Source organism: Vulpes lagopus, chromosome 9 (assembly GCF_018345385.1).
Source record: "Vulpes lagopus strain Blue_001 chromosome 9, ASM1834538v1, whole genome shotgun sequence".
Taxonomy (NCBI): domain Eukaryota; kingdom Metazoa; phylum Chordata; class Mammalia; order Carnivora; family Canidae; genus Vulpes; species Vulpes lagopus.
In genome coordinates this window covers 26,459,945-26,487,545 of record NC_054832.1, presented here as the reverse complement: position 1 = coordinate 26,487,545, position 27,601 = coordinate 26,459,945, and positions in this window count along the sequence as shown.

Here is a 27,601-nt window from a genome sequence, read left to right as displayed (position 1 = left end):
GGCACCATTTCCATCCCTCACCCTCAGCATAATGCAGCACAGCACACCTCCCACACTGGCTGCCTAACCCACTTACATCAGGTCCTACAGCTGTGCTAGGCTGATACTGCTTTTCTCAAGCAAGTATGCCTGAGAAGCAGTGCATCAGGCCCCTCCCTGGGAAGACCAGAATAAATCCTCATATACTGCATTTACTGACCATAGAGTTCTCCAAAGCTTCTACTCTAGTGGAAATAGCATTACTCTTTTAACAAGAAGACCAGAGCACACCTAACCACATTTGGTGACCACTCTCTGGCCAAAGTCCAAACAACCCTACACTGCAGACAAGGTGAAACTGTGCAGAAGACTGACCTGTGGGGTAGAGCAGCCATAACATAGCAGCAGAGTGCACACAGCACACACCCAGAGACGCTTCCTGAAGTGCCAGGCCCTGGATATTATATGACCTCTCCTTCATAAAGCCATTACTTTCAGGAGCGGGAAACAAAACAGGCTTTCCTAACACAGAGAAGAAGGCAAAGACCTAGACAAAATGCCAAGATAGAAGATTCCATCCCCCACCCCCCAAAAAAAAGAAAAGGTCACAGACAGGGAGCTAATCAAAATAGATATAAATAGTATGCCTGACCAAGAATTTAAAGCAACAATCATAAAGACACTAGCTGGACTTGAGAAAAGTATAGAAGACAGGAGGTGTACCCTTACAGCAGAGATAAAGAGCTTAAATTCAGAAGCAGAGGAACACCTAAGTGATATAGAAGATAGAATTATGGAAAATAATGATGCTTCACAAAAGAGGGTAAGAAAAATATTGTATAATGAAAGTAGACTTAGGTAACTCATTGATATTATTAAATTAAATTATAATTAAATTATTATTAAAGGCCAATAAGAATGTAATAACATTCTTATCATAGGAATCCCAGAGAAGAAGAGAGAGAAAGGGGTCAGAATATTTAGTAGAGGAAATTATAGCCAAAAACTACCCCAATCTAGGGAAGGAAACAGACTTTTATATTAAGGCACAGAGAACTCCCATCAAAATCAGTGAAAGCAGGCCAATACCAAGACATATTGTAGTTAAATTTGCAAAATATGAAGAAAAAAGCTTAAAAGCAGCAATACAATGAAAGCCCCAACTGACAAGACAACTTATGTTAGTACTAGATCTACCCACAGAAACTTGGCAGGCCAGAAAAAAGTGGCATAATATATTCAATGTGCAGAAAAGGAAAATATGCCAAGAATACTCTCCACCAAGGCTATCATTCATAATAGAAAGAGAAAGAGTTTCTTAGATAAACAAAACTTGAAGGAGTTCATGACCACAAAATATCCCTGCAAGAAATATTAAAGTAGACTCATTGAGTATGGAAGAAAGATAAAAGTGACAAAGACTGGAAAGGAACAGGAAATCTCCAGAAACAGAAATAAAATAAGTAATAAAATGGCACTAAATTAATATATATATATATATATATCAATAGTTATGCTGAATGTAACTGGACTAAGTGCTCCAATTGAAAGACATAGAGTATCAGAATCGATGGGGGAAAAAAAAAAAAAGAACCCTCCATATGCTACCTACAAGAGACTCATTTTAGAGTCTACCTCCAGATTGAAAGTGAGGGGATGGAGAAATATTTACAATGCAATGGATGTCAAAGGAAGCCAGAGTAGCATTATTTGTATCAGAACTACTAGATTTTAAATGAAAGACTGTAGCAAGAGAGCAAGAACGACACTTTATCATAATAAAGGGGTCTATCCAATAAGAATAGGTAGCAATTATAAATATTTTCACCCCCAACTTGGGAGTACCCAAATATATAAAATGATAACAAACATAAAATAATCATTGATAATAATACAATAATAGTAGAGGACTGTAACACCCTACTTATAGCAATGGTCAGATCGTTTAAGCAGAACATTAGAAAGAAACAATAGCTTTGAATGACACACTGAAAAATTAAATGCCAACAATTTGGGCAATATGGAAGAAATGGATAAATTCCTAGAGACATATAAAGTACCAAAACAAAAACAAGAGGAAAAGGAAATTTGAATAGACATATAAACATCAAAGAAATTGAATCAGATATCTCAAACAGACAAAAGTCCAAGGCCAGAGGGCTTCCCGGGGGAATTTTACCAAACATTTAAAGATGAATTAATACCTATGCTTCTAAAACTATTTACAAAAATAGAAATGGAAAGAAAATTTTCAAACTTATTCTAGGAGGCCAGAATTACCTTAATTCCAAAACCAAAGACCCTCATTAACAAAGAGAATTATAGATCAATATCCTCAATGAATATAGATGCAAAAACTCTCAACAAAATAATAGGTCAAATCCAACAGTATATTAAAAGAATCATTCACCACAATTAAGTGGAATTTATTCCTGGGCTGCAAGAGTGCTTCAATATTCACAAATCAATCAGTGTGATATGCCACACTAATAAAAAAAGGTTAAGAATCATAGATCCTGTCAATGGATGCAGAAAAAGAATTTGACAAAGTATTTGACAAAGAATAGCATCCATTCTTGATAAAAAAAAAACAAACAAACAAACAAACTCAATGAAGTAGGGAAGGAGAGAACATAAATCAACATCATCAAGGCCATATACAGAAGATCCACAGTGAATATCCTCTTCACTGGGGAAAAATTAAAATATTTTTCTCACAGTAACAAGACAGAGGTGTTCACTGTCACCACTGTTATTTAACATAGTAATGGAAGTCCTAGCCTCAGCAATTAGACAACAAAAAGAAATAATAGGCATTCAGATCATAGAAGAAATCAATCATTCACTCTTTGCCAATGACATGATAGTCCTGAAGAGAAAACCTGAAAGACTCCATCAAATAATTGCTAAACTTAATTAGAAATTCAGTAAAGTCACCGGATACAAAATCAATGTACAGAAATATGTTGCATTTCTTTTTTTTTTTTCAATCGGTTGCATTTCTATAAACCAATAATCAAGCAGGAGAAAGAAAATTCAAGAAATTGATCCCATTGACAATTGTACCAAAACCATAAGTGACCTAAGAATAAACCTAAACAAAGGAATGAAATATTCAGACTCTGAAAATTGTAGAATATTTATGAAAGAAATTAAAGATGACACAAAGAAATGGAAAGACATTCCATGATCATGGACTGAAATAACAAATATTTTTTAAATGTTTCTAATACCCAAAGTGATTATACATTTAATGCAGTCCCTAACAAAATTCCACCAGTATTTTTTTGCAAAGCTAGAACAATCCAAAAATGGGTGTGGAACCAGAAGAGACCCCAAATAGGCAAATTAATGTTGAAAAAGGAAAGTAGAGCAGAAGGCATCAGAATTCCCAACTTTAAGCTGATTTACAAAACTGTATAAGTAAAACAGTATGGTACTGGCACAAAAACAGACACATAGATTAATGGAGCAGAATAGAGAGTCCAGACATGGACCCACAACTATATGGTCAACTAATCTTCAACAAAGCAGGAAAGAATAGCCAATAATAATAATAAAAAAGAGTCCCCTTGACAAATGGTGTTGGGAACACTGGACACCAACATGCAGAAGGATGAAACTGGACCACTTTCTTACACCATGTACAAAAATAAACTCAAAATGGATGAAAGACCTAAATGTAAGATAGGAAATTATCAAAATCCTGGAGAAGAACATAGGCAGCAACCTTTTTGACATTAGCCATAGCAACTTCTTACTGCACATGCCTCCAGAGGAAGAGAAACAAAAGAAAGGTTAACTATTAGGATTTCATCAAGATAAAGAGCACAGTAAAACAAATCAAGAAAACTAAAAGGCAACCTTCAGAATGGAAGATATTTACAAATGTCATATCTGATAATGTTGGTATCCAAAATATATAAAGAAGTTAAAATATTCATCACCTCCCAAAACAAATAATCTAATTTTAAAAAGGGCAGAAGATATGAATAGACCTTATTCCAAAAAAGACATACAAATGGTCAATAGATACATAAAAAGATGCTCAATGTAACATATCATTGGGGAAATACAAAACAATTCGATATCACCTGGCACCTATCAGAATGGCTAAAATTAATAACACAGAAACAAACGATTATTGGCAAGGATGTGGAGAAACGGTAACCCTCATGGACTATTGGTAGGAATGCAAATTGATGTAGCCATTCTGGAAAATTGCATTGAGGTTTCTCAGAAAGTTAAAAGTAGAACTACCTTATGATCCAGAAGTTACACTCCTAGGTATTTACTCAAAGAATAAAAGAAAAATACTGACTCAAGGGGATACATGCATCCCAAATGGTTATAGCAGCATTATCAACAATAGCCAAATTATGGAAAGAACCCCAAAGTCTATCAACTAATGAATGGATAAAGAAGTGATATATAGGAGGAGGCAGGACAAGATGGCAGAAGAGTAGGGTCCCCAAGTCACCTGTCCCCACCAACTTGCCTAGATAGCCTTCAAATCATCCTGAAAACCTATGAATTCGGTCTGAGATTTAAAGAGAGAACAGCTGGAATGCAACAGTGAGAAGAAATAAAGAAATAAAAAAGCATACAAGGGGGAGGGGCCTCCACGAGGAGCTGGGTTAAGGCCGCCCGGTGAGTGCCCCCAGGACAGGGAAACCCAGGGCCTGAGAGGCAGGAGTATCCAGGCCCCTGCGGACTGGGAGCTGCAGTTGTTACTGTGGGAGCTGACTCTAGAGCTGGAGAGCTGGCTGCTGCCACTGTTGTTGTTCCTCCTGGTGTCGCCTTGCACCTGGGACTGAGCAGGGGCCTCACAGGATAAACAACTCCCACTGAGCCGTGCACCTGGCAGGGAGCTGACAGCTCCCCCAGGTGCACACACCTGAGAATCAGCACAGGAGGCCTCTCCCCCAGAAGACCAGCTAGAAGGACAGGGGAAAAGCAAGTTATTGACCAAGCAGCACTGGAAAGTTCCAGGGGAAATTGAGGGATTTACACTATATAGAATCAGAGGATACTCCCCCTTGTTTTTTGTTTTCTGTTTGTCCCCTGCCCCCCTTTTTTTTCTTTTTTTTTTCTCTCTTTTTCTTTTTGCGGTACAACTTATTTTTGGCCACTCTGCACTGAGCAAAATGACCAGAAGGAAAAACTCACCTCAATAAAACCAATCAGAAACAGTCCTCTCTCCCACAGAGTTATAAAATATGGATTACAATTCAATGTCAGAAAGACAATTCAGAAGCACAATTATAAAGCTACTCGTGGCTCTACAAAAAAGCATAAAGGGTTCAAAAGACTTTGTGACTGCAGAATCTAGATTTAATCAGGCAGAAATCAAAAATCAATTAAATGAGATGCAATCCAAACTAGAAGTCCTAACGGTGAGGGTTAACGAGGTAGAAGAATGAGTGACATAGAACACAAGTTGATGGCAAGGAAGGAAGCTGAGGAAAAAAGAGAAAAACAAAAGATCATGAGGCTAGATTAAGGGAAATCAATGACAGCCTCAGAAGGAAAAATCTATGTTTAATTGGGGTTCCCAAGGGTGCCGAAAGGGACAGAGGTCCAGAATGTGTATTTGAACAAATCATAGCTGAGAACTTCCCTAACTTGGGAAGGGAAACAGGCATTCAGACCGAGGAGATAGAGAGATTCTCTAAAATCAATAAAAACCGCCCAACACCTTGACATTTAATAGTGAAACTTGCAAATTCCAAAGATAAAGAGAAAATCCTTAAAGCAGCAAGAGACAAGAAATCCCTAACTTTTATGGGGAGAAGCATTAGATAACAGCAGACCTCTCCACAGAGACCTGGCAGGCCAGAAAGGGCTGGAAGGATATATTCATGGTCCTAAATGAGAAGAACCTGCAGCCAAGAATACTTTATCCAGCAAGGCTCTCATTCAGAATAGAAGGAGAGATAAAGAGCTTCCAAGATAGGCAGAAATTGAAAGAATATGTGACCACCAAACCAGCTCTGCAAGAAATATTAAGGGAGTCTCTGTAAAAGAAAGAGGAAGTCCAAGGAAACATTCCACAAACACAGGGAATGAATAGGTATCATGATGACACTAAACTCATATCTTTCAATAGTAACTCTGAATGTGAATGGGCTTAATGGACCCATCAAAAGGCGCAGGGTTTCAGATAGGATAGAAAAGCAAGACCCATCTATTTGCTATCTATAAGAGACTCATTTTAGATATAAGGACACCTACAGCCTGAATATAAAAGGTTGGAGAACCATTTACCATTCAAATGGTCCTCAAAAGAAAGCAGGGGTAGCAATCCTTATAACAGATAATTAACGTTTATCCAAAAGACTGTAGTAAGAGAGGAAGAGGGACACTATATTATACTTAAAAGATCTATCCAACAAGAGGAACTAACAATATATGAATATTTATGCCCCAAATGTGGGAGCTGTCAAGTATATCAATCAATTAATAACCAAAGTTAAGACATACTTAGATAATAATACACGTATACTTAGTGACTTGAACACACTGTTTTCTATAATCGACAGATATTCTAAGCACAAAATCTCCAAAGAAAAAAGAGCTTTAAATGATACACTGGACCAGATGGATTTCACAGATATTTACAGAACTTTACATCCAAATGCAATTGAATACACATTCTTCTCAAGTGCACTGGGAACTTTCTCCAGAATAGGCCACATACTCGGTCACAGATCAGGTCTTCACTGATACCAGAAGATTGGGATCATCCCCTGCATATTTTCAGACCATAATGCTTTGAAATTAGCACTAAATCACAAGAAGAAGTTTGGAAGTATTTCAAACACCTGAAGGTTAAGGACCATCCTGCTAAAAGATGAAAGAGTCAACCAGGAAATTAGGGAAGAATTAAAAATATTCAAGGAAACTAATGAGAATGAAAATACAACCATTCAAAATCTTTGGGATACAGCAAAAGCAGTCCTGAGGGGGGGAATACATTGCAATACAAGCATCCATCCCCAAACTGGAAAGAACTCAAATACAAAAGCTAACCTTGCACCTAAAGGAGCTGGAGAAAAAAACAGCAAATAGATCCTACACCCAGCAAAAGAAGAGAGTTAATAAAGATTCAAGCAGAACTCAATGAAATCGAGTCCAGAAGAACTGTGGAACAGATCAAAAGAACCAGGAGTTGGTTCTTTGAAAGAATTAAGATCAATAAACCATTAGCCAGCCTTATTAAAAAGAAGAGAGAGAAGACTCAAATTAATAAAATCATGAATGAGAAAGGAGAGATCACTACCAACACCAAGGAAATACAAACGATTTTAAAAACATATTATGAACAGCTATACGCCAATAAATTAGGCAATCTGGAAGAAATGGACACATTCCTGATAAGCCACAAAGTACCAAAACTGGAACAGGAAAAATAGAAAACCTGAACAGGCCAATAACCAGGGAGGAAATTGAAGGAGTCATCAAAAACCTCCCAAGACACAAAAGTCCAGGGCCAGATGGCTTCCCAGGGGACTTCATTCAAACGTTTAAAGAAGAAACCATGCCTATTCTACTAAAGCTGTCTGGAAAGATAGAAAGAGCTGGAGTACTTCCGAATTTGTTCTATGAGGCCAGCATCACCTTAATTCCAAAACCAGACAAAGACCCCACCAAAAAGGAAAATTACAGACCAATATCCCTGATGAACATGGATGCAAAAATTCTCAACAAGATACTAGCCAATAGGATCCAACAGTACATTAAGAAAATTATTCACCATGACCAAGTAGGATTTATCCCCGGACACAAGGCTGGTTCAACACTCATAAAACAATCAATGTGATTCATCATATCAGCAAGATAAAACCAAGAACCATATGATCCTCTCATTAGATGCAGAGAAAGCATTTGACAAAATACAGCATCCATTCCTGATCAAAACTCTTCAGAGTGTAGGGAGAGAGGGAACATTCCTCAACATCTTAAAAGCCATCTACATAAAGCCCACAGCAAATATCATTCTCAATGGGGAAACACTGGTAGCCTTTCCCCTAAGATCAGGAACAAGACAGGGATGTCCACTCTCACCACTGCTATTCAACATAGTTCTGGAAGTCCTCGCCTCAGCAATCAGACAACAAAAAGACATTAAAGGCATATGAATTAGCAAAGAAGAAGTCAAACTCTCCCTCTTCGCCAATGACATGATACTCTACATAGAGAACCCAAAAGCCTCCACCCCAAGATTGCTAGAACTCATACAACAATTTGGTAGCATGGCAGGATACAAAATCAATGCCCAGAAATCAGGGGCATTTCTATACACTAACAATGAGACTGAAGAAAGAGAAATTAAGGAGTCCATCCCATTTACATTTGCACCCAAAAGCATGAGATACCTAGGAATAAACCTAACCAAAGAGGTAAAGAATCTATACCCTAAAAACTATAGAACACTTCTGAAAGAAATTGAGGAAGACACAAAGAGATGGAAAAATATTCTATGATCATGGGTTGGCAGAATTAAGATTGTGAAAATGTCAATGTTACCCATGGCAATTTACACGTTTAATGCAATCCCTATCAAAATACCATGGACTTTCTTCAGAGAGTGAGAACAAATCATCTTAAGATTTGTGTGGAATCAGAAAAGACCCCGAATAGCCAGGGGAATTTTAAAAAAGAAAACCATAGCTGGGGGCATCACAATGCCAGATTTCAGGTTGTACTACAAAGCTGTGGTCGTCAAGCCAGTGTGGTACTGGCACAAAAACAGACACAAAGATCAATGGAACAGAATAGAGAACCCAGAAGTGGACCCTCAACTTTATGGTCAACTAATATTCAATAAAGGAGGAAAGACTATCCATTGGAAGAAAGACAGTCTCTTCAATAAATGGTGCTGGGAAAATTGGACATCCACATGCAGAAGAATGAAACTAGACCACTCTCTTTCACCATACACAAAGATAAACTCAAAATGGTGAAAGATCTAAATGTGAGACAAGATTCCATCAAAATCCTAGAGGAGAACACAGGCAACACCCTTTTGGAACTGGGCCACAGTAACTTCTTGCAGGATACATCCACGAAGGCAAAAGAAACAAAAGCAAAAATGAACTATTGGGACTTCATCAAGATAAGAAGCTTTTGCACAGCAAAGGATACAGTCAACCAAACTAAAAGACAACCTACAGAATGGGAGAAGATATTTGCAAATGATGTGTCAGATAAAGGGTTAGTTTCCAAGATCTATAAAGAACTTATTAAACTCAACACCAAAGAAACAAACAATCCAATCATGAAATGGGCAAAAGACATGAAGAGAAATCTCACAGAGGAAGACATACATATGGCCAACATGCACATGAGAAAATGCTCTGCATCACTTGCCATCAGGGAAATACAAATCAAAACCACAGTGAGATACCACCTCACACCAGTGAGAATGGGGAAAATTAACAAGGCAGGAAACCACAAATGTTGGAGAGGATGTGGAGAAAAGGGAACCCTCTTACACTATTGGTGGGAATGTGAACTGGTGCAGCCACTCTGGAAAACTGTGTGGAGGTTCCTCAAAGAGTTAAAAATAGACCTGCCCTACGACCCAGCAATTGCACTGTTGGGGATTTACCCCAAACATACAGATGGAATGAAACACCAGGACCCCTGCACCCCGATGTTTCTAGCAGCAATGTTCACAATAGCCAAACTGTGGAAGGAGCCTCGGTGTCCATCGAAAGATGAATGGATAAAGAATATGTGATCTATGTATACAATGGAATATTAGCCATTAGAAATGACAAATACCCACCATTTGCTTCAACGTGGATGGAACTAGAGGGTATTGTGCTGAGTGAAGTAAGTCAATCGGAGAAGGACAAACAGTGTATGTTCTCATTCATTTGGGGAATATAAATAATAGTGAAAGGGAATATAAGGGAAGGGAGAATAAATGTGTGGGAAATATCAGAAAGGGAGGCAGAACATAAGGACTCCTAACTCTGGGAAACGAAGTAGGGGTGGTGGAAGGGGAGGAGGGCGGGGGGTGGGGATGAATGGGTGATGGGCACTGAGGGGGGCACTTGATGGGATGAGCACTGGGTGTTATGCTGTATGTTGGTAAATTGAACACCAAAAAAAAATAAATTTATTAAAAAAAATTAGTAATTGTGTCTGAAGCTGACTGCAGTTAATTATATAACTTTAAGCTGCTCAAGCTTAATATCCCCCCCCAAAATTATTTCATGAAACTGGGATGTGGTGGATTACAGCAGATAAAGAAAGGTAGCTATGAATAAATAAATAAATAAATAAATAAATAAATAAATAAATAAATAAATAAATAAGTAAAAATTAGTGAAAGGGAATAAAGGGAAAGGAGAGAAAATGAGTGAAAATATCAGTGAGGGTGACAAAACATGAGAGACACCTAACTCTGGGATATGAACAAGGAGTAGTGGAAGCGGAAGTGGGCCGGGGTTTGGGTGACTGGGTGATTGGCACGGAGGGGGGCACTTGATGGGATGAGCACTGGGTATTATGCTATATGTTGGCAAATTTAACTCCAATTAAAAAAATAAATAAGAAAAAAAGAAATATATAAAAAAACTCTTAAAAAATGAAGTGATATATATATATAGTGATATACATATGTGCATATATATATATGCAGAAACACAATGGAGTATTACTAAACCATAAAAATAATGAAATCTTGCCATTTGCAACAATATCAATGGTTTTATATATAATTCTAATAAGTCTGTCAGAGAAAGATAAATACCATATGATTTCACTCATATGTGGAATTTAAGAAACAAAATAGATGAACATAGGAAGACAAAAAAAAAAGAAAAAAGAAAGGCAAACCTTCAAGGAGACTGTTAACTCTAGAGAACAAATTGAGGCTTGCTTAAGGAGAGGTAATCAGGGGGATAGGCTAAATGGGTGATGGGTATTAAGGAAGGCACTTGTGATAAGCACTGGGTGTTTTATGTAAATGATGAATTACTAGATTCTCCACCTGAAACTAATATTACACTGTATGTTAACTAACAAATTTAAATAGAAACTTGAAAAAGGAAAATTAGAAAAATGTGATATTAAAATTATTAGTGTCAAATTAATTTCAATTTCTAATTGTTTATTGCTAACATATGAAAATAAAATTTACATTTTGTAATCTTCCTAAACTCATGTTTATTTGTGGTCACTTTTTGGGAGATAATTCAACAGTTACCTACATAAACAATCACGTCATCTGTGAATAAAGACCATTTTAAAATATAAATACCATTTTACTTCTTTTATAATGCGTATATCTTTTATAAATATATATAAAATATATATATAATTTATAAATATATATATAAAAGAATGTATATCATTCTTTTATAATGTGTATATCTACTTTCTTCCCTGCTGTTATAGCAATGGTTAGAACCCTCAGTATAAAAGAAGTGAGAATAGAGCTCTTGCATTTCCTTTCATTATGTCTTCAAGTTCACTGATTTCTTCTCCAGTGTTTGATCTGCTTTTCATTCTAACTAGTGAACTTTTAAAAATTTTAGTTATTTGTATTTTTATCTGTAAAGCATATACATCTTAAAACATGCTTCATTCATTTTCTGTGTTTATTTTATACCTCATTGAATATACATAGGTTCAATATTTTAAGATCTTATTAATTATGTTTTCCATAATTTCTATCTTTTGGTTCAGTTTCTATCCATTGATTTAAATCCTCATGAGTTATATATTTCTACCTCTTTCCATGCCTGCTAATTTTGTTTATTTCATTGCAGATATTGTGGATTTAATATTCTTAGGTGTTATATAATTTTTAAAAATGTTTTAAACTGTGCTGAAATTCGTTTGAGAATGCAGTTATTCACAGATCAGTTTGATCTTTTTGAGACCTTTTTAAGCTTTGTTTTGACTCTCTCCATAGACTCATATATTATGATATCTCTCCACCAAAGTTGGAGTAATCACGAAACATTCCCCAGCATTTGTGAGATCTTAGAATCCCAATTCTACTCTCACTGGCTTCAGGGTGTTTTTTTCCCACCCATGCACAGATCATTTTGCAGCCAAACATATTCTCCTTCTCTTCTTTTTCTTTCTCTTCTTTTTTTCTTCCTTCTCCTTCTTTTCCTCTTCTTCATCTTTTTCTTCTCTTCTGCCCTTCTTCCTGTTCTCCTCATCCCCTGCCTCCTCCTTCTGCTTCTTCTCCTCTTTCCTCTCCTTTCCCCTTCCTCCTCCTCCTCTTCCTCCTCCTCCTCCTTCTTCTTCTTCTTCTTCTTCTTCTTCTTCTTCTTCTTCTTCTTCTTCTTCTTCTTCTTCTTCTTCTTCTTCTTTTCTTCTTCTTCTTCTTCTTCTCCTTCTTCTTCTTCTTCTTTCTTCTTCTTCTTCTCCTCCTCCTCTTCCTCCTTCTCCTCCCTCCTCCTCTTCCTTCTCTCCCCCCCTCCCCTTTTTCCTACCCTCTTTATGCAACTCCTCTTATCTAGTATTATGAACTGAACTGTAAAATCAATCTCCCTTGGCCTTCCCAAGATCCAATATTTGTTTTCTCAATCCTAGTCTCTATAGCCTGAAAATTGACTCCAGTGATTAAGCAGTAACAATCCAAGGATTTACCACATTTTAAAAATCCTTTTAATCAGGCAAAAAGTCCTCTGATGCCTGTAGTTCAGTTTCTGAACATTATTGTTTCATATATATCCTGGTTCTTATTATGCACAGCAGGAGAGCAGTTCTCATAGCAGTTTTTCCTTTACCGAAAGAATTAAAAATCACAAAATTGACTAGACTTCTAACTGACCCATTATACTTAATTTTAAAAGCAGCTATGGATTGCTATAATATTAAAGCTAATAGGAATATTTCCCTTTAAAAAATATTTACTTATTTCAGAGAGGGAGGAAAGAGAACAGAAACAGAGGGAGGGGCAGAGGGAGACAATCTCAAGCAGACTCCACACTGAGTTCAAAGCCTGATGTCAGGCTTATTCTTACAACCCTGAGACTGTGACCTGAGCCGAAACCAAAAGCCAAGAGTCAGATACTTAACTGACTGAGCCACAGAGATGCCTCTGAAATATTTCCCATTTTTATCAAATACATTCATATATTAGATAAATAATTTCTGTTTATTAGAAGTACAACATCCAAATATACTGCTAAAATCAAAATACACTGCCAATCTCTCCTTCATCCTCTCTACCTCAAATTGGGAGAGGTAGTTTTGGTAGGTGGAAGCTGGAATTTTCTACATGGAATCTTATGACTGCTCTGAGAAAATGTTCTTTAAAGAACTTTGTTCACTGACATCACGTAAATGTAAGTTTACTAATTTATAGCAAATATGGGACACCACATGGTGTCACATGGGACACCTGGGTGGCTCAGCAGTTGAGTGCCTGTCTTCGGCCCAGGGCGTGAGATCCTAGAGTCCCGGGATTGAGTCCCACATCAGGATCCCTGCATGGAGCCTGCTTCTCTCTCCACTTGTGTCTCTGCCTCTCTTTCTGTGTGTCGCTCATGATCAAATAAATAAAATCTTTGAAAAAAATACACACATATTCACCAATGCCAGTTAAAAATAAGCAATCATTGCAGAATTTCATCTTGAATATAAGACTCCATTCAATTCATTTCACACTGGCAACCCTTTGTATTGCTTGTATTGTGCTGATATTCCACAAGGTTTCAAGTACGTTTCCAATTTCTAATTTTGAGTTATGATTTCAGACTGTTTGCATACTTTTGCTTTGAATCTTTATAGTTTAAGGATTTAGAGGAAATTCTTCCTATCCACCCACTTTAATACAAACTGCTTTACATCTGTTTATGTTATATACAATTGCATGGATTTCTGTTAATTTATATAGATCCTCAGTAATTTTTGATACACAAAACAGAAATTTCATTAAGTGGGTTTAACCCATCTTGTTTTTTTATCTACTGTATTTCTAAATGGAATAAACCTATTTCTCATATTTACCTATTGTTTCCTATTTCTTGCCCTGATCCAAATGATCAATGTAAACCATGCTACAAGCATTTTATTGTGAATATAAGAGGAAGAGACCCTGAAAAGACAAATTGCTTAATTCAAAGACTTTCAAACTTACTAAGGCATGAAACAATTTGTTCATAGGATGCCTAGTCATATTCTGCAGAAACATGTTCTACAGAGCATGAGTCTGGGAATGCTTATTAAATAAAAATCCCATAAAATATATGAGGTTTAAATTAGATGCAAAAGGAGTGAAAATCTACAAAACTTAAACAGACTAAGAATAAAAATGCTCTATAATAAATATCTATAGTTCTTTTAAAAATGTTTCTTATTTGAATTAAGAACAGATCAGTGTTTTTCAAAGGCAGAGTCAAAAATTGAATAGAAAAGACAGCATGAGGGAACTGTTTGGGTAGTAGAATAATTATATATCTTGTTTGTAGTGGTGGTAACAAATCTCTATATATGTATTTGTCAGAACTTGCAGAACTGTAAACTGACATGAGTATGCTTATAGATTATTATTAGTTATAATATGTAAGTGAATAATTCAGTTTTAGGGGGGTAAAACTGTGAATTACATTCACTTGTATAAGTGAAAGCATAGCTAATTTAACATTGTACTAGCATAACCCCCTAGTTGTATTCTCTGTGAACAGGAAAAATACTGTTTAGGGATTTCTTGCATATGAAGTAGCCTGAAGATATTGAGGAAGAATAGTGATTATTTCCAATATACATAATATTACTTAGCTAAAGAAAACATATAAATGTCTATCTTTTTTTCACCTCAAATATATAATCTCATATTTGGAAAACAAGTGGGGGGTAGACAAGGGCTAAATTATCAGTGTTTTATTTGTGTAATAGCATTAGAAGGAATGCTATTAGTTTAAATTAAAGCACAGCAAGGCACTTCTGCATAATTCAAGCAAACAATTTAACAAATAAACTCCAGCCTTCTCATTACTGATTCTGAAATTGCTAGGCAGCTTGAAGACGATGAGAAAACTATTTTATAATGAAGGGTGATCATGAGAGGGCAGAGGTGAAAATCTAGGAAAACTTGCTTTCCAGAAATTAGATAGGAAGATTCAGTGAAATTTCTAATTCTCAAGCAAACTTTACATGCTGTAATTATAGAATGAAATACAATCACATTTCTGAGGATGACTTCAATCGTTTGAAAGAAAAGTCTTTCTGAACTCGTTTGCTTCCATTTATGTTCTTTGTTAATGCTTTGAGTAAGCAAAATAAATAACCTCAGAAAGGTAATGTTTGGGTAATACAGACAATGAATAAATAGGCCAATTATAGACATCTATTAGTTCTACACTTACAATGCAGAAACCAATGCAAAGAACAATTATTTATGCAATGGAAGACCCAAGAAAGACATATTGTTCATTCAAATGAACAGCATGAGGAATTTTTTCCTGTAAGCTTCTACACTAAATTGAATTGGGAAAAAAAAGAAACTGATGTGAACATCTCTTTCCTAAACTCCTACATGTACTATAAAGCACTTTTAAAATAATGAGATCTATCATTTATGTGAGTGTTTACTTCTATTTCTCCAATCTTCGCTATATCAATTTGCATATGACAAAACTGAGAATTTTAAAAATATGAATAAATTATCTGAGATCCAAAGTTAGTGAAAGATATGGGTTCTTATATCTAAATTCATCTGACATCAAAGCCCATGTTCTTTCATTTATTGATGTGCTTCTTAAGTAAATATTTATTGAATGCCATCCGTGTTCCAGGAATTCTATGATAGGGATCAAAACAGACACAATCTCTGGTCCTATTTAGAACCCACTAAAGAAGGAGGGGAAAACACTTAACAAATATTTATAAAAATTATTTTGTCATTACAACGATTGCCAGTGTAAAGGAGGAGTGAAGAGGACTTTGAGAATGTGTTACAGGGGGTTATAATCTAGTGGGTGAGAGTGAGGAGAAGGAAGTTATCCAGACAGTCTGACATAAAAATATACAAGATCAGTGGTGCCTGGGTGTCTCAGTCAGCCAATCATCTGCCTTCAGCTCAGGTCGTGATCCTAGGGTCCTGAGATCGAGCCCTAACTTGGGTTCTCTCAGTGAGGAGTCTGCTTCTCCTCTATGCCTCTCTCCTGGCTTGTGCTCTCTCTGTCTTGTTCATTCTCCCTCTCCCTAATAAATAAATATATATGTATATAATTATATTACATATATAATATATATAATTATATTCTAGAGATTAACAACAGGGATTGCAAACTGATTTAGGGAACTACTATATCATTTGTAATAACTATTTTACAAAATGAAATTTTTATCTTTTAAAAACACACAATAGACTTTATTGTATCACCCATCATCACACAGATAATTGTTTTGGAAATACTTTTCCCAAAGCTTTTCAACAATATCGCTCCCTACATTGGTAATTACATTATTTAAAGTACTAGTCAATAAATTTTCATACCACTTTACACTGATTAAATTGATAAATGTAATATAAGGAACTAGGCAATTCTGTTCAAAGTCAACTCATCTTTCAAGGTCCAGGTGAAATGTCTCCACTCTGTCATGCTTTGCTTAACACTTTCCTCTAATGCAGAATTATTTCCCTTTGAATGTTCCAATATGTCTTAACTATTCCTGCAATGTTTGAAACAAATCACCCATACCCTGTGGCTTTTACAATAGGTCCTTATTTTTCACTCATGAGCTATTGGACTTGTCTTGGATCCAGACTGTGGATCTGGTTTAGTTCTGTTTTACCATTCCACATTCTCCTTGAATCAACAAAAATATGTAACATTCTTCTCATGGCAGATCACAGGACCATGGAATAGTTGCACAGAAAGACATAATACCTCTGTGACTTTGGCTCAGAACTGAAATATTGTCACTTTCCATATTCCTTTGTCTGAATCAAGTCATGTCCAAGACCAGTATGAATATTGGAAAGAAATAATGTGCCCATCCTCTAGCACAAGGCAGAAGGGACTGAATAATTAAAAACAGTAAACCAAGTTAACATAGTATGGCATTTAATCTGTAAATAGGTTTAGCATTTTTTATACTATAGTCAAATATATGTTAGGATGTTGTTGATATATACCCCTGTTGGTGTAAGAAGAACATGACAAGTTGCACAGTGCAACTCAGAAGGTTTCCTTCTGTCCCTGAGTTAGCCAATATCTCCATTTTTGTGATAATTATACCATTGCTTTACTTTAGAGTTTGAGAATCCATGGTTTGAAACTTAAACAATATAGTTTTCATTGTGACTTTTTAAATGTTAGAGAATGAAAGGAAAACTGTATGAATTATTTTGTAACCCATCCTTTCACTATTCTGTTAAGATTCATCCATTTTGACATATGAAGCTATAGTTCATCCATTTACATTGCTATGTACAATTTTTTATTTTATTTTTATTTTTGTTTTTTATTTTTATTTTTTATTTGTTTTAGCATCATTCATTGAGAAATTAATCCTTTATTCATTGATCTGTACAAATAAGTGTTCAAATTGCAACTGAGTCTATTTGGGGTTTTCTATTCTATCCCAACGTTCTGTTTACCTCTATGCATTGATATATATTCTTGATATCTGTTAGAGTTAGTGCTACTATCTTGTTTTTACTCAAGAAGAATTTTAGACCTTTTTATCAATGTTCACAGAATTGCTGTAGGTGATTATGATTAGGATCCTACCAATACTACACACCATTATGGAGGAAATTATCCTATTTATTATTCTTCCAATCTTTTTATTTATTTTTTATTTTTTTATATTGGAGTTCAATTTGCCAACATATAGCATAACACCCAGTGCTCATCCCATCAAGTGCCCCCCTCAGCGCCCGTCACCCAGTCACCTCAACCCCCCCCACCCATCTCCCTTCCACCACCCCTTGTTCGTGTCCTAGAGTTAGGTGTCTCTCATATTCTGTCAACCTCGCTGTTATTTTCACTCATTTTATCTCCATTCCCTTTTATTCACTTTCACTATTTTTAATATTCCCTGTATGACTGTCCTTCTCCGATTGACTTACTTCACTCAGCACAATATCCTCCAGGTCATTCCACGTCGAAGCAAATAGTGGGTATTTGTCGTTTCTAATGGCTGATTAATATTCCATTGTATACATAGACCACATCTTCTGTATCCATTCATCTTTCGATGGACACCGAGGCTCCTTCCACAGTTTGGCTATTGTGGACATTGCTGCTATAAATATTGGGGTGCTGGTGTTCCGGCATTTCACTGCATCTGTAACTTTGGGGTAAATCCCCATCAGTGCAATTGCTGGGTCAGAGGGTAGATCTATTTTTTACTCTTTGAGGAACCTCCACACAGTTTTCTAGAGTGGCTGTACCAGTTCACATTCCCACCAACAGTGCAAGGTTCCCCTTTCTCCACATCCTCTCCAACATTTGTTGTTTCCTGCCTTGTTAATTTTCACCCTTCTCACTGGTGTGAGGTGGGATCTCGTTGTGGTTTTGATTTGTATTTCCCTGATGGCCAGTGATGCGGAGCATTTTCTCATGTGCGTGTTGGCCATGTGTATGTCTTCCTCTGTGAGATTTCTCTTCATGTCTTTTGCCCATTTCATGATTGGATTGTTTGTTTCTTTGCTGTTGAGTTTAATAAGTTCTTTATAGATCTTGGATACCAGCCCTTTATCTGATACGTCATTTGCAAATATTATCTCCCATTCTGTAGGTTGTCTTTTGGTTTTGTTGGCTGTTTCTTTTGCTGTGCAAAAGCTTCGTATCTTGATGAAGTCCCAATAATTCATTTTGTTTTTGTTTCCCTTGCCTTCATAGATGTATCTTGCAAGAAGGTGATGTGGCCAAGTTCAAAAAGGGTGTTATCTGGGTTCTCCTCTAGGATTTTGCTGGATTCTTGTGTCACATTTAGATCTTTCATCCGTTTTGAGTTTATGTTTGTGTATGGTGTAAGAGAATGTTCTAGTTTCATTCTTCTGCACTTGGCTGTCCAATTTTCCCAGCACCATTTATTGAAGAGACTGTCCTTTTTCCAGTGGATAGTATTTTCTATATCATTCTTCCAGTCTTGAACATGGTATATCTGTATATTTGTTCCTTCTTAATTTATTATTTATGCATTATAACACAATTTTCTTTTATAATTATTGAAATAATTTATAAAAATTCAATAAATTATTGAATTTATTAAGCATATCACACTTATATACTATTGTAAATAACATACATAAAATATATAATCCTTTTATAATGGATTTTTTAAATAAAGGATATTGATTTTCATTTTTTTTCATTCTGGAGCAGAGAAGTGATTAATCATAATCCTTGTTTCATAGACTACTCTTGGTATTTGATTCTTCTACTATATGTTCTTTTATTTACTCTTTTTTTTTTTTTTTTTTTTTAATTTTTTTTTTTTTTTTTTTAAATTTATGATAGGCACACAGTGAGAGAGAGAGAGAGAGAGGCAGAGACACAGGCAGAGGGAGAAGCAGGCTCCATGCACCGGGAGCCCGACGTGGGATTCGATCCCGGGTCTCCAGGATCGCGCCCTGGGCCAAAGGCAGGCGCCAAACCGCTGCGCCACCCAGGGATCCCTCTTTTATTTACTCTTAATTATACTTTTAAAATAATATAATTCATGTCCATGCACAATGAAACAATTATTAATTTTGTTGTATACAGTTAATATGCATTTACACATGCTAAACTACTTACCCATACTTTTTTAGCTATTCCGTTTCATTTGTATCAGACCTTTCTGCTTGGAACATGTTCCTTCTGCCTTAAGTACATCCTGTAGAATTTCTCTAGTAATGTCTGCCAATTTAAGTCTCCAATTTTTTAACCCAATATTGTCTTTATTTCACACTTGTTTTTGAAATGTATTTTCACTGAGTGCAGGATTCTAGCTTGACATTTAACCTCTTTAGTACTTTGAAGATATTGCCTGCAGGATAAAGGTGCAGGATGAGTTTACTCCTGTTTGACCTCACATTGAAGATAGAGGCATTTCGAATCCTGACTTTAAGGAAGATGGCTTCCTATATGACTCCCCTACTGGCATAATATCTAGGCATTTTGTTCAGCAAACCAAAGCTCAAAGTTCACAAGTTTGTAACTACCATCAAAGAAACAGTAACTTTAGTATGCTGCTGACCTCTGTGTTCACCACCGTTTTTTCCTCTCTGTGTTTCAGCATTCAGATACTCTCAAGATAGCTCTTTTACATATTTGACAGCATTTTCATACTTCATTACACTGATTGAATTGATAAATGTAAGATAAGGAGCTAGTAGACAACTCAGTTAAAAGTCAACTCATCTTTCAAGGTCCAGGTGAAATGTCACCCATTCTATCATGCTTTGCTTAATTTTATGTTATTTTACAAAGGGAGAATATCTTAAGATGTCTAACCAGGCATACTGCTGGAAACAAAATTGTCTAACATTTATAGGTTATAAACTGAGAAATTCTTTATTTAGGAAACATTTTATTTTACTTTTTAAAGATTTTATTTATTTATTCATTAGAGAGACAGACAAAGAGAGAGAGAGAGAGAGAGAGAGGCAGAGACACAGGCAGAGGGAGAAGCAGGCTCCATGCAGGGGGCCCAACGTGGGACTCAATCCGGGTCTCCAGGATCAGGCCCTGGGCCCAAGGCAGTGCTAAACTGCTGAGCCACCCAGAGATCCCCCTGATTATTTTTCTAATTATTATAAAGGGCTTTCTTCTAGATCCTAAGTTGTTTTCTCCATGCTTTAGCTGCAGGCACTGGATCCCTATGTTTGCTCCTGTCTCTGTGTCTTGGTTTTGCTAATTTGAGCAGTATTATAATATTCCATGAATTGTAAGTGGTATCTTGCCACTTAGATTCTAGCTATGACTTCTAGATATCTAGTACCCTTCTACTAGTAGCCTGATGTCTGCCTCTAACCTACTTGTTTCTCAGGCTGGAAGCAAGTATTTCTGAGAGTCTGCTTTTCCTGTGACTAATGAGTTCTGCATTACAAAAAAAAAAAAAAAAAAAAAAAAAAGATTATACAGAACATATTTCCAGCATTGTGTATCCAAATGACTCAGGAGATTCTGTGACATTCTTGTATTAATTTAGAATCAAAGGAGTATGAGAGGATTAGAGAGGAAAAGATCATTTAGAATCAAAGAGTATATAAAATCTAGGGAGGAAAGGAAATCCATGAGAAACTCTTGGGGAATAATGCGCTTATTATTAGTATGATTTTGAACCTATTAATTAAGTTGTTTTCATTATACAGATTAGTTTAAAAATAGATCAAGTTTATTTAATTGGTTCTGAACTTTTCAAGATTTGAATTTAAAATTTTTTTTTAATATCTTAAATCAGGAAGAAATTATTTAATTGCTGGAACACTGTGTAATTCACATTTTATAATTTGATATCAGAAATATTTTTTTTTTTTCAAAGAAAGATACAGGACTTTCAACAGATGTGGGTGACATCAATAAATCCAAATTTGGAGGGGTGTTGAAAACTGCACTTAATGATTAATTGCATGTGACTGATATCTAATTTAAATTACATGCTTTCCATTTCAAGTTATAAATTCGAATCAGTTTTGTTTGGCCGTACTGACCAACAGTTAACTGCTCATGTGAAAATGCTTGCATATTTTTATATTAGAGTAGTTTAGTGAAAGTTATTTTAAAGTGTAAGTAAATAAAACTAAATAAACTAAGACTAAATAAAAAATAACATTAGCTTATCTCTATAGTTCAATGACACAAGTGTAAAAAAATTTTCCGATGTAAGTTCTTTGACCTCTTAAAAATGTCGTTAAATTGCTACATATTTTACAGTGCTTTTGTGGTGTTAAATATAATTTTATGAATAAAAACTAAAAATAACTCGATTTCCCTTTTTATCCCTATCCATTGTATTTAATTCCACCACAAAAATGAGTTCTAAATCCACAGTGTATCCTGAATTATCTGTAGTTTTCCATCTCTAATCACTTTAGTCCAAACTAAACCAGCACCAAATCTCATAAGAACTATTATATGGTTCTGAATGGTTTTCCTACTCCATTCTGGTCTGCACTACCAGCTCCATCTTCTTCACACAGCATCAGTAAAGGGGATTTTTATTTAATTTGTTAACATAACATAAATAACATAAATTTTATTTAATTTGTTAACATAACATAAATAACAAATTTATTTAATTTGTTTTTTATTTAATTTGTTTTTAATATAAATCTCATGGCATTCACCTGTCTGTAACTGCATTATAGATTTCATTATTCTTTCTGTTGAAAGAAAGAAAGTCAGGACTAAGTAGCTTATATCGGACTTATATCTTATAGAAAGGACAAAGTACATAAATATACTAAGAATTTGAAGAGTGGAAAGAAACCAGTAGAGGCAGAATGAGACAGCCTACAATTCTTAAGGGAAGAGAAGATTAACCGCATATTCATCCTGGGGTTCCCCTCCCCCTAAATAAAATGCTGCTGATAGTCAGTTCTGGAAAGCAGTTACAGCAAGAAACTGTAGTCTTACTTTTAAGAAGAAAGACGGGAGTTCTGGGCTCCTGGACTGTTACTTGAAGGGTAATATCAGAGGGAAGAGGGAAATCAGTAACATGAGCCCCAAACTCTGTTTGCAAATTCTCCCTCAAGGTTTTTACTAATCACTAGTAAAACCATGCAAGGTGCAAAGGTGCATGACAAAAACAGTAAAAAACAACAACAAACAAAAAAACCTCATAGGTAGTGGCATTGAAGGATAAAGTGCTAAGCAGTAATTTTAGCTAGTATGTGATGCCAGTACCAGGAGTTGAGTTCAGAGCTCACCCAAAATAGAGGCGTCGAGTAATATCCCATTTTTTCAGTTGAAATTCAGGATGGGCCACATCTTAGAAGTAATGGATTAAGATGAAATATAACAAAGAAAGATTAATAAAAAAGGGTCAATATTAAATATGACAGCCATTGAAAAGCATAAAACCAAACTTTGGTAGGAAGAAATGACCTACCTATGTTCTTTCTGCATGGCAGAAGAAAAAAATAATCTTCCATAGAGGAAGATAGTATATTCTAGAAACTTGACCAAATTTTAGACTCACTATTCTGTATTCAATTTAAAATGATCTGCTAAAAAATGATCCAACAAGAAAAATTGGCAATATAAATAAATCCAAAGGGATTCAGGTATGGAATTTTAGACAGGGATGTTCCAATAACTATGCTTTGTATATCAGAAAAACAGAGGTAAACATGGATAATTATGGAAGAAACTAGAATCAATAAAATATGAGTTAATGGGATATTCTAGAACTGAAAATAAAAATTCAATGGACTAATTACGTATCATATTAGGCATACATAGTCATAAGAAGAGGAGGGAAGTTAGTGATATAGAAGATAAATCAATTGGAAATATTCAGGCTTGTGTGAATTATTTAAATATAAAGACGATGCAGAGAATTCCTGTGTTTTAGTTATTCTTCCACTTATTTCAGAGGTTTTGAAAGTATCTGCAGGATGGGGAACTGCAGAAGATATGTAAAAGTTTTAGACCCTCCTTGTCTCTAGAGTACACAGGAGAGCCTCTGGGCAAGATTAAAAAAAACTACTAGCTTAAGTAATGGTAGACTTCTCCTGGATGAATTCTAACACCTAGTCACATAGACATTTAAACCCTATTAGTTATCCAAGAAGCTTTACTCCTATTGAAATTTTTTTTTCTCATGTATAAAATGGGAAAGATAACCTCTTTTTCTTAAAGAGATAGAATTGAATGAAATGTTTTACAACTTTAATCTATATTAGAATCCCATAGGCTAATTCCTGGCACATAGTAAAAGTTCAACAAATCCATGTTTGTTTTATTTTAGTTTCCTTTCTTTCCTCCATGGTAAGAATACTAGCTTAAGGATAATTAGTTTCCTAATGATGGAATGAGTGGTCTCATAAACCCAAGATTTTTTTAAATTATTTTATTTTCCAGTAAATAGCTTTCCTCTGCTTTATGTGAAGTACTTTCCAGCCCCCCCACCCCAATTTTTCCATCTTTTATACTTTCTACATAAGTAATTGAGTTAATGAATATCCATTCATTTGAAGCCAACTAACTGATTATCGTTAGAAATAATATCATGAAAAATTCTCCAGTGTTAGCTGAACACCACTCACAATTCACATTCAAAACTGATTAGTGTATTTGTTCTGCCTATCTGAGCAAACAAACAAAACCAACCCTAAAATTGCTTAGCTGTAAGAGAAAATTAAATGTTATTGGAAAAAAAGTGTCAATATTCCTATCAAGTAATTTGGTTTGAGACAGAGCCAGCCAAATGCACATGCATAAAATCACAAATATTTATATCTACTGCAAACAGAACACTCAAGATTTATACACAGAAAAATAAAAATATAAAACAAATTGATGTTCCACAATTTGAGGCATTGAGGGCAATAAATGAATACTTCTAGTAACCTATGTTCAGTACTACTAAATCTCATAATAAATACCTCATTTTTTTCGATGTCATAATTTCTAGATAATAGATTTGGTACTATATGTATAATCTAGCTACTTTATAAACTAATGCTTACCATTGTCCTTCAAACTAATCTTCTACCTTTCTACCTACATACCAGCCTCTACTTTGAACCAGCTATATTCAAATTGAATATTATCATCTTTGTGGAGTGTATGTATTCTGACTATCCTCTGTCTATATCCTCATCCCTCAAATTCTTAATGTATTAATATCTTTCTTTCTTTCTTTCTTTTCTTTCTTTCTTCTCTCTTTCTTTCTTCTTTATTCTTTTTTTCTTTATTGTCACTGTACTGTGTTGGATTTTTTCCCTAACTTTTTATTTAAATTCAAATCAGTTAACATATAGTGTAGTCTTGGATTCAGGAGTAGAATTTAGTGGTGATTCATCACTTACATATAACATCCAGTGCTCATCACAAGTGCCTTCCATAATACCTATCACGCATTTAACACTTTTCCCCACCCACCTCTCTTTCCGCAATACTCAGTTTGTTCTCTGTAGTTAAGAGTATCTTATGGTATGCCCCTCTCTGCATTTTTATTTTATTTTTCTTCCCTTCTCCTATGTTCATCTTTTTGTTTCTTAAATTCCATGTATCAGTGAAATAGTATGGTATTCGTCTTTCCCTTGCTGATTTATTTCACTTAGTATAATACCCCCTAGTTCCATACACATCATTGCAAAATGGCAAGATTTCATTCTTTTTTATGGCTGAGTAATATACCAAATTTTATATGTATATATATATATATATGAATAATATACCAATTATATATACATATGACCAACCAAATCATTTATATATATATATATATATATATATACACATATATATATACATACCATGTATATGTATATATACATACCAAATCTTCTTTATATATTCATCAGTTGATGGGCACTTGGGCTCTTTCTCTAGTTTGGCTATTGTTGATAAAGCTGCTATAAACGTCAGGTTGCATGTACCCCTTCAAATCTGTATTTTTGCATCCTTTGGAAATATACCTAGTAATTCAATTGCTAGATCATAGGATAGTTTTGTTTTTAACTTTTTGAGGAACCTCTATACTGTTTTTCAGAGTGGCTATATTACCTTGCATTCCCACCAACAATACATGAGGGCTCCCCTTTCTCTGCATCCTCACCAATATCTGTTGTTTTCTTTGTTGTTAATTGTAGTCTTTCCAACAGATGTGAGGTGATATCTCTTTGTGGTTTTGATTTGTATTTCCCTGATGGTGAGTGATGTTGAACATCTTTTCATGTATCTGTTAGCCATATAGATGTCTATTTATGTCTTCTGTCCATTTCTTAACTGAATTTTTTTTATTTTGGGGTGTTGAGTTTAATAAGTTCTTTGGAGATTGTGGATACTAATCCTTTATCAGATGTTATTTACATATATATTCTCCTATTTCATAGGCTGCCTTTTAGTTTTGTTGATTATTTACTGTGAAGAAATGTTTATCTTGATTAAGTCTCAAAAGTTCACTTTTGCCTTTGTTTTCCTTGCCTCTGGAGATGTATCTAGTAAGAAGTTGCTATGGCCAATGCCAAAGAGGTTGCTGCCTATGTTATCTTCTAGGATTTTGATAATTTCCTATCTCACATTTAGGTCTTGAATCCATTTTGAATTTATTTTTGTGTGTAGCTTAAGAAAGTGGTCCAGTTTCATTCTTCTGCATGTCCAATATTCTCTGTCCAATATTCTCAACACCATTTGTTGAAGGGACTCTCCTTTTTCTGTCAGCTATTCTTTCCTGCTTTGTTGAAGATTGATTGACCATATATAGTTGTGTGACCATGTCTGGGGTTTCTATACTGTTCCTTTGATCTATGTATCTGTTTTTGTGCCAGTAAACAACAAGATACTTGTTGTAATACAGCTTCAAGTTGGAAATTATGATGCCTTTTGCTCTGCTTTTCTTTTTCAACATTAATTTGGCTATTTGGAGTCTTTTCTAGTTTCATACAAATTTTAGGATTTTCTAGCTCTGCAAAAAATGCCAGTGGTGTTTTGAAAGAGACTGCATTAAATGTGTAGATCGCTTTAGGTAGTATAGACATTTAAACAATATTTGTTCTTTCAGTCCATGATCATGGAATGTCTTCATTTCTTTGTGTCATCTTTAATTTCTTTCATAAATGTTCTACAGTTTTTAGAGTATGGACATTTCACTTTTTGTTTAGGTTTATTCCTAGGTCTCTTATGGTTCTGGTACAATTGTCAATGGGATTGATTTCTTGATTTCTCTTTCTCCTGCTTCATTGTTGGTGTATAGTAATGTTACAGATTTCTGTACATTGATTTTGTATCCTGCAACTTTACTGAATTCATGTCTATCAGTTCTAGCGATTATTTGGTGGAGTCTTTCAGGTTTCCTATGGAGTATCGTATCAACTGTGAAGAATGAAAGTTTGACTTCTTTCTTGATTTGGATACCTATTATTTCTTTTTGCTTTCTGAATGCTTAGGCTAGGACTCCTAGTACCATGTTTAACAACTGTGGTGAGAGTGGACATCCCTGTTGTGTTCCTGACCTTACCGGAAAAACTCTCAGTTTTTCCCCATTTAGGATGATATTCACTGTGAGTCTTCTGTATACAGCCTTTTGATGTTGAAGTATGTTCGTTCTATCCCTACTTTGTTGTTGTTGTTGTTGTTTTTTCCAAGAAATAGCTGCATTTTGTCAAATACTTTTTCTGCATTTATTGAGGGTATCATGTGGTTCTTATTCTTTTATTAAAGTGGTGTATTATGTTACTTGATTTGCAGATACTGAATCACCTCTGCAGCCCAGGAATAAATACCAGTTTGTTGTGGTGAATAATTCTTTTAATGTACTGTTGGTTGAGATTTTGTAGTATCTTATTGAGAATTTGTCTGTAACAGCGATATCGGTCTGTAATTCTCCTTTAGTGGGCTCTCTGTTTAGTTTTGGAATCAAGATAATGCCGGCAACCTAGAATGAGTTTGAAAGTTTTCCTTCTATTTCTATTTTTTAGAACTGTTTTAGAATAATATGTATTAACTCTTCCTTAAATGTTTGGTAAAATTCC